Genomic DNA, 9,065 nt, shown 5'->3' with positions numbered 1-9,065 from the left:
CAATATGTTTAGTTATGTCAATTATAAAGAATCGTCAAAAACTCACTTTAGTCACACCGTTACTGCTTTTCAACGTGTGATTGGAAAAATCACTCAATAATATATGTTAAAATTTAAGTTATGTCTGATATTCTGTGAAAATTTCATTCAAATCGGTCCATAAATAACTGAGATATGGTTTATCAAAGTTGGTCATTTTGCATGAAAAATCAAAAGAGTTGCAGTTTTTTTTCTCAGCGAAGAATCACACCATCAACGAAAATAGCGCGAAAGCAATAACCAATCGCGTGCGAGTAGCGAACGGAGTGACGAAACAACCAAGCGAGAACCCCAACACTCGCCATCGGTGAACGGTGCTCGAGCAAATAAAACCACTGGTTGTTCTGCTCCCAGCTCATTCACAAATCGAACGGCATAACGAACGGATCAAGCATCGGAGCAGCAAAGAAGAGCGCGTGAAAGCCACAGCAGTGTGCGAGTAGCGAACGGAACCAGAGAGCAACGAAGCGAAAGCAACAACTGAAAAACATTCAGTGGAGGATTAGTAGTCAGCGCCAAGGTATTTATAAGGGAGGTAATGTAATGTGCCAAATTGCTGAATCCGCCATATGGACCAATGCACGAGTTCACTAATTTGACGTTTGAGCGGTGCCAAATTCACCCGTTCCCATGGTCACGTAAATAACACGGCACCGCTCAAACGTCAAAGAATGAACTCGTGCATTGGTCCATTGCAAAAGCATTGGACACCTGGTCACTTTGTTTTCATTGAATAAGCCAGCATGCCATGAAATCACACCAACTTTTTTCTCTCTCCAGTTTGTCTTGTTTAGTGCGCGTACCAGGTTATCGACATGGATGGAGACACCATCTTCTATGATGACAGAGGCCTCGATTGGCTTGTCAGATGGATCGGGCCCGGGACATCCTGGCTACATCATGAGACGACCTTGAAAAGCAACCCTGAAATCGTGCCTCAGGCTTTCTAGTACCATATCGTTATCTCATTAGATTCCGACCCCTTATAGTTTTGGAAGAAAACAAAACACAAACACTTTATTTTTTATTAAACTCCTTTTCACTTCCATTTTTTATTGATTTTCAACGACATCCATCACTGACATAATCTTTTTCTACACTAAAAAAAAACACATTTCCTGCGTCGTTCGTCCTGCTCTTCTAATGGCTCTTCACCCGTTTTTTTTTTCTTTCACCTACGAAGCAATAGATGCTGTTCGTTCAGGGTCCATTGATGGTGATTCCCGGAAGCCGATAATAAAAGCCCTACAATGGATAATATAGCAAAAGCAAGAGTATGTAACACAAATCATTTGCAATAAAGTGAATGTTAATCTCAATACCTGAATGACATATTTCCCCCGGATAACGAACATCCGTGTACGGAATCTTCCAGAGTACTTTAAAAAATGTTTTAGAACCTGTTCAGCAATGACTGCTATCAATAGGTGTTCATTCGCGGCAAATTAGTATCCCCAATCCAACAACCACACTACGGTGTTTGGTGTTCGCAGCCATTTTCCCTTAATCGGCACAAAACGATGGCATCTGGAATAAAAACGTATTTTCAAGAAACAAAACAATTCATCCCACTTACCTCATAAGCAATAATTTTCAAAAACATAAAAATCTCTATGCATACGTTGGAAACTCATGGAGGGCAAAATACACAAACAAATCGACCAGCCCACTGACTCGCCAACTGTCACTTTTTACCCCCTCTCGGTTAACCACTCCCCGCTTCCAGTGACTGCGAAGATCCAATCCAGTTTTCAACAAATTTTAATCCATATTCAAATTCAATCTAAATCCATAAACAATGTAATCCAAATCAAAATCAATTACAAATCCAACTCCAAATCGAAATCTAAATACAAATCTAATCCAAACCCAATCCAATCTATTTCAAATCCAATTCATATTCAATCCAAATCCATATACAATCTGATCCAAATCTAATCCAAATCCAATCCAAATACAATCTGAATCCAATCCAAATCAATTTAATTCAAATCCAATCCAAATCCAAATCCAATCCAAATTCAATCATAATCCAATTCAATCCAATCCAAAAATCCAATCCAATTAAATTCATATTCAATCCAAATACAATCCGAATCCAATTCATATTCAATCCAAATCCAAATACAATCCAATCCAAATACAATTAAAATCCAAATCCAAATAAAATCCAATTCATATTCAATCCAAATACAATATGAATCCAATCCAAATCAAATTAAAATTCAATTCAAATCCAATCCATACTTACTTACTTATTTGGCTTTACATCAATTATCTTGATAAAGCCTCGCCAACAATATTTCGCCAATTCCCTCGGTTCATGGCCGCTTCTCTCCATCCTCGACTGTGGCCCACGCTCTCCAGGTCCTGGTGTACCTGGTCCATCCACCTAGCTCGCTGCGCCCCACGCCTTCTTGTTCCGACCGGATTCGTGGCGAACACCATCTTTACAGGGTTGTTGTCCGGCATTCTTGCAACATGCCCTGCCCAGCGTATCCTTCCAGCTTTAGCTACCTTCACGATACTGGGTTCGCCGTAGAGTTGAGCGAGCTCGTGGTTCATCCTTCGCCGCCACACGCCGTTCTCCTGCACGCCGCCGAAGATCGTCCTTAGCACTCGGCGTTCGAAAACCCCAAGAGCTTGCAAGTCCTCCTCGAGCATAGTCCACGCCTCATGCCCATAGAGGACTACCGGTCTTATGAGCGTTTTGTACATCGTGCATTTGGTGCGGGGGTGAATCTTTCTTGACCGCAGTTTCTTCTGGAGCCCATAGTAGGCACGACTTCCGCTGATGATGCGCCTTCGTATTTCCCGACTAACATTGTTGTCAGCCGTCAGCAAGGATCCAAGGTAGACGAACTCGTCCACCACCTCGAAGGTATCCCCGTCTATCGTAACACTGCTTCCTAGGCGGGCCCTGTCGCGCTCAGTTCCGCCAACCAGCATGTACTTTGTTTTCGACGCATTTACCATTAGCCCGACTCTTGTTGCTTCGCGTTTTAGGCGGGTGAACAAATCTGCCACCGTTTCAAATTTTCTCCCAATAATATCCATGTCGTCCGCGAAGCAAACAAATTGTCCGGATCTCGTGAAAATCGTGCCTCGACTGTTAAGTCCGGCTCTCCGCATAACACCTTCTAGCGCAATATTGAACAACAGGCACGAAAGTCCATCGCCCTGTCGTAGTCCCCGCCGAGACTCGAACGAACTGGAGTGTTCGCCCGAGATCTTCACGCAGTTTTGCACACCGTCCATCGTTGCTCTGATCAATCTTGTGAGTTTCCCGGGAAAGCTGTTCTCGTCCATGATTTTCCATAGCTCTATGCGGTCGATACTATCGTATGCCGCCTTGAAATCGATGAACAAATGGTGCGTAGGGACCTGGTACTCACGGCATTTCTGGAGGATTTGCCGCACGGAAAAGATCTGGTCCGTTGTCGAGCGGCCGTCGATGAAACCTGCTTGATAACTTCCCACGAACTCGTTTGCTATAGGTGATAGACGACGGAAGAAAATCTGGGATAGCACTTTATAGGCGGCGTTTAGGATGGTGATTGCACGATAATTTTCACACTCCAGTTTGTCGCCCTTTTTGTAGATAGGGCATATAACGCCTTGCTTCCACTCCTCCGGTAGCTGTTCCGTTTCCCAGATTCTGATTATCAGCCGATGCAGACAAGCGGCCAACCTGTCCGGGCCCATCTTGATGAGTTCGGCTCCGATACCATCCTTGCCAGCGGCTTTGTTGTTCTTGAGCTGTTGAATGGCATCCTTAACTTCCCCCATCGTGGGAGCTGGTTGATTTCCGCTGTCCGCTGTGCTGACGTAGCCATCGCCTTCGCTGTCCTGACCTTCTGTGCCTGTGTTCTCTGCGCCATTCAGGTGTTCATCGTAGTGCTGCTTCCACCTTTCGATCACCTCGCGTCCGTCTGTCAAGATGCTCCCATCCTTATCCCGGCACATCTCAGCTCGCGGCACGAAGCCTTTGCGGGATGTGTTGAGCTTCTGATAGAACTTCCGCGTTTCTTGAGAACGGTACAGCAACTCCATCTCTTGGCATTCCACCTCTTCCAGGCGGCGCTTTTTATCCCGGAATAGACGGGTTTGCTGTTTCCGCTTCAGTCTGTATCGTTCCACGTTTTGCCGCGTACCATGCTGCAGCATTGCAGCCCACGCTGCATTCTTCTCCTCTAAAACCTCCTGGCACTCCTCGTCGAACCAATCGTTTCTTGAGCTCCGTTCCACATATCCGACAACGCTTTCGGCAGCGTCGTTAATGGCTGCTTTGACTGTCCTCCAGCAGTCCTCAAGAGGGGCCCTATCGAGCTCGCCCTCATCCGGCAACGCTGCCTCAAGATGCTGCGCGTACGCATTGGCGACATCCGGTTGTTTCAGCCGCTCGAGATTGTACCGGGGCGGGCGTCGGTACCGTACATTGTTGATGACGGATAGTTTTGGGCGCAGTTTCACCATCACCAGGTAGTGGTCGGAGTCAATGTTGGCGCCACGATAGGTTCTGACGTCGGTTATGTCGGAGAAGTGCCGTCCATCGATCAAAACGTGGTCGATTTGCGATTCTGTCTGCTGAGGTGATCTCCAGGTGTACCGATACGGGAGGCTGTGCTGGAAATAGGTGCTACGAATGGCCATGTTCTTGGAGGCGGCAAAATCTATCAGTCGTAGGCCGTTCTCGTTAGTCAGCCGGTGGGCGCTGAACTTTCCAATCGTCGGTCTGAACTCCTCCTCCTGGCCAACCTGAGCGTTCAAATCTCCTATGATGATCTTGACGTCGTGGCTTGGGCAGCGGTCGTACTCGCGTTCGAGCTGCGCGTAAAATGCGTCCTTGTCATCATCAGTGCTTCCGGAGTGTGGGCTATGCACGTTGATTATGCTGAAGTTAAAGAATCGGCCTTTGATTCTTAACTTGCACATTCGTTCATTGATCGGCCACCACCCGATCACGCGCCTTTGCATATCACCCATCACTATGAAAGCTGTTCCCAGCTCGCGTGTGTTGCCGCAGCTCTGGTAGATGGTATGATTACCTCTAAACGTTCGCACCAATGCTCCTGTCCAGCACACCTCCTGCAGCGCTACGATGTCGAAACCGCGGGTCTTCAGTACATCGGAGAGTATGCGAGTACTTCCAATGAAGTTGAGAGATTTGCAGTTCCACGTACCGAGTTTCCAATCGCTAGTCCATTTTCGTCGCTGTGGTCTTTGCCGATTGTTCCGGTCCGTATTCTCTCGTTGACGTTCCTGTGCTGATGTGTTTTTACGGTTGGCTTGCAGGGCCTGACACCAACCCCCTAGATTTCCGGAGGACCATTCCCCCTAAATGTTCGGAGGGCCATAGTGCGCAGTTTAGCTTAAAGTCCTTCTCTGGCACTCGGACGATGATCAGCCGCCCCTGACATGGGGAACAGACGCTGTTGTGAGCCGCTCCTAACGTGGAGTACAGACGCTCCAGGTTTGCAAAAGCAATCCAATCCAATCCATATCCAATCCAAATTGAATTCATATTCAATCCAAATAAAATCCAATTCCAATTCATATTCAATCCAAATACAGTCTGAATCCAATCCAAATCAATTTAAAATTTAATTCAAATCCAATCATAATCCAATTCAATGCAATCCAAAATTCAATAGAGTCCAATCCAAATACAAATTCAATCATAATCCAATTCAATCCAATCCAAAAATCTAATAGGGTTCAATCCAAATCCAAATCCAATCCAATCCGAATTGAATTCATAATCAATCCAAATACAATCCGAATCCAATCCAAAACAATCCAATCCAAATCCAATCATAATCCAATTTAATCCAATCCAAAATCTAATAGAGTCCAATCCAAATCCAATCATAATCCAATTCAATCCAATCAAAAAAATCCAATAGAGTCCAATCCAAATTCAATCCAAATAGAATCCGAATCCAATTCATATTCAATCCAAATACAATCCAATCCAAATCCAATTCAATCCAATCCAAAATCTAATAGAGTCCAATCCAAATCCAATCATAATCCAATTCAATCCAATCAAAAAAATCCAATAGAGTCCAATCCAAATTCAATCCAAATACAATCCGAATCCAATTCATACTCGATCCAAATCCAATCATAATCCAATTCAATCCAATCCAAAATCTAATAGAGTCCAATCCAAATCCAATCATAATCCAATTCAATCCACTCAAAAAAATCCAATAGAGTCCAATCCAAATTCAATCCATATTCAATCCAAATACAATCCGAATCCAATTCATATTCAATCCAAATACAATCCAATCCAAATCCAATCATAATCCAATTCAATCCAATCCAAAATCTAATAGAGTCCAATCCAAATCCAATCATAATCCAATTCAATCCAATCAAAAAAATCCAATAGAGTCCAATCCATATTCAATCCAAATACAATCCGAATCCAATTCATACTCGATCCAAATCCAATCATAATCCAATTCAATCCAAAATCTAATAGAGTCCAATCCAAATCCAATCATAATCCAATTCAATCCAATAAAAAAAATCCAATAGAGTCCAATCCAAATTCAATCCAAATACAATCCGAATCCAATTCATATTCAATCCAAATACAATTCAATCCAAATCCAATCATAATCCAATCCAAAATCTAATAGAGTCCAATCCAAATCCAATTCAATCCAATCAAAAAAATCCAATAGAGTCCAATCCAAATTCAATCCAAATACAATCCGAATCCAATTCATATTTAATCCAAATACAATCCAATCCAAAATCCAATCATAATCCAACTCAATCCAATCCAATCATAATCCAATTCAATCCAATCCAAAATCTAATAGAGTCCAAACCAAATCCAATCATAATCCAATTCAATGCAATCAAAAAAATCCAATAGAGTCCAATCCAAATCCAAATTCAATCCATATTCAAACCAGATACAATCCGAATCCAACCCAAATCCAATCGAATACAATCCAAATCCAATCCAAAACAATTCATATTCAATCCAAATACACTCCGAATCCAATCCAATTCCAATCAAAATCCAATTCAAATCCAATATGAATCACATCCAAATCATAATCCAATTCAAATCCAATATTTTCAATCATCAATGTTTGCTTATTTCGTGAAAAATCACGACCTCTGGCATGACAACTTATTATACCGTGACCTCTCGCACGGATTATTTTTATTTAAAAAATTGTATCATGACCTCTCGCACGATAACTTGTTTTACCGTGACCTCTCGCACGGGTTATTTTTATTTAAATAATTCGTCATCAAACGCCAACATCCCACCGCAAAATCGCTAGTGTTTGGAGGGGATTTTAACCTCCAAATTGCCAAATCATCACCTCTAAGTTAGTTCTAATACCCTCCGTTGTATGAAATATGGTGACGCGTCGATCGTCGCAAGTTTATCGTTAAACAGTCAATTGTATCATGACCTCATGAACCTCATATTTTCCAGCATGACCTCTCGCATGGGAACCGTGACCTCTCGCACGGCATATTTTTTACAGATGAATCGTGACCTCTCGCACGATAATTTTTGCCAACCATGACCTCTCGCATGGCACCCCGTGATCTCATCGCACGGTTATTTAGTTTTGAGGGAAAAAAAACTGATTTCTCAGTGTACAATTTTCCACCCATGACATCTAACATGGGAAATTCCCAAATATAAAATCATACTTAACCTGTTCTCCAACCGACTGCGCCATGTCGTAAACGAATCCGGCAAATGCTTGAAGACTCGCGTATTACGCAAACCGAACCTATCGTTCCGAAATTATTCTCAAGACTGAAAACGCAGTGTTGCGTTGCAAGTGGAGAGCCCGAACCGAACCCGCGTGCAAATGAATATCGCTCTCCCTTTTCTATCATTCTTTCCCACTTCGTCTTTCATTTCATCTCGTTTATTAATTCACCCTCCACACATACACTCTAATCGCTCCGGCTTCAACGTGAAACGTCAAAGCAAAGGGCTAATCTCGCTGCTACTAGAATACACACGCTCAACACATTTCACTTATCTTATTCAGTAATTGTCAATTTTAACTCAATTTAATTATTGTCAACTTCTCAATCTAATACACTACAATGAGATTCTCGTTTTTGAACTACTGTACTGGAGAGCCACGTGATTTTCGCGAAAATTCAAGCCTACTACTATTACCATTCCCAGCACTGCTTTCCATTCATATTCTTGTACTTGATGAATTCAATGAAATGGTTTGGTTTGGCGATGGAGCAAAGAGTTATTTAGGATGATTTTACTTAACAAAGAGTTGTTGATAAATATTCCAATCAAAAAGAGTTGTTTTGAAAAAGTTCACTTTTAGCAGAACTTTCCTCGGAAAATTTCTGCTTTACCAAAGAGTTGTTAACGAAATTCCTGCAGCAAAGGGTCGAGTTTCTCCCCACGAATATTTCCAGCCAGGACCAGTCATGGCCCCCGCTTCCAAAATTCTCGAGTACGGAAATTGGAAAATGTATTAAAATTGCGACAGATTTTAAATACTGTTCAATAAACTGTTTCTTGACCAATTGCAATGAGCAACTATTGATCTGAATTGATTTTTCTACATGTTGTCTATTGCGTTAATCTGAGAAATAGGCTATATGAAATTGATGTCTTGGCAAGGGACGTACAAGATGAGCATTATGTTGTTATTGCATCTCGACGGCACTGCAGCAGCGTTCTCGGACCATCCTCAAATTGTCGTATTGTCGATTCGTGATAAATCAGATATTGTATGATGCAACGAGATGAATTAAGAGAGTATAGCAAGTATGTGGTGAGCACATTAAGAAATATTACTAGCTATCCAGCTTTTTACCACAGACAAACAGACGTAACACTTAGAACAAATTTCAATCAAAATCATAGTCACGGAGACATGTACGCCCAATGCTAAAATCCTTGTGTTTGGCCGATGGGCCAACAGATGGCGGTAGTGTGTAAACGTCAAACACGAACAAAAACGATGCGAGCGCTGCGGGTGGTGGATTAGCCACCT

At 42.5% G+C, this 9,065-nt stretch overlaps 1 long non-coding RNA gene across 1 annotated transcript; it reads right to left on the bottom strand.

Annotated features, from left to right (window-relative positions):
• Window positions 1–742: 742 nt before the first annotated feature.
• Window positions 743–8,139, bottom strand: LOC110674674. Its single transcript, XR_002499085.1, has 3 exons — window positions 7,743–8,139; window positions 1,362–1,566; window positions 743–1,284 (listed from the first exon to the last, which is right to left on the bottom strand). It is a non-coding gene; the product is annotated as an uncharacterized LOC110674674 (long non-coding RNA).
• Between the last annotated feature and the right edge of the window lie 926 nt (window positions 8,140–9,065).

Source organism: Aedes aegypti, chromosome 1 (genome assembly GCF_002204515.2).
Source record: "Aedes aegypti strain LVP_AGWG chromosome 1, AaegL5.0 Primary Assembly, whole genome shotgun sequence".
NCBI lineage: Eukaryota > Metazoa > Arthropoda > Insecta > Diptera > Culicidae > Aedes > Aedes aegypti.
The sequence above is the reverse complement of the archived record's forward strand: the minus strand, read 5'-3'. Positions and strand labels throughout refer to the sequence as shown.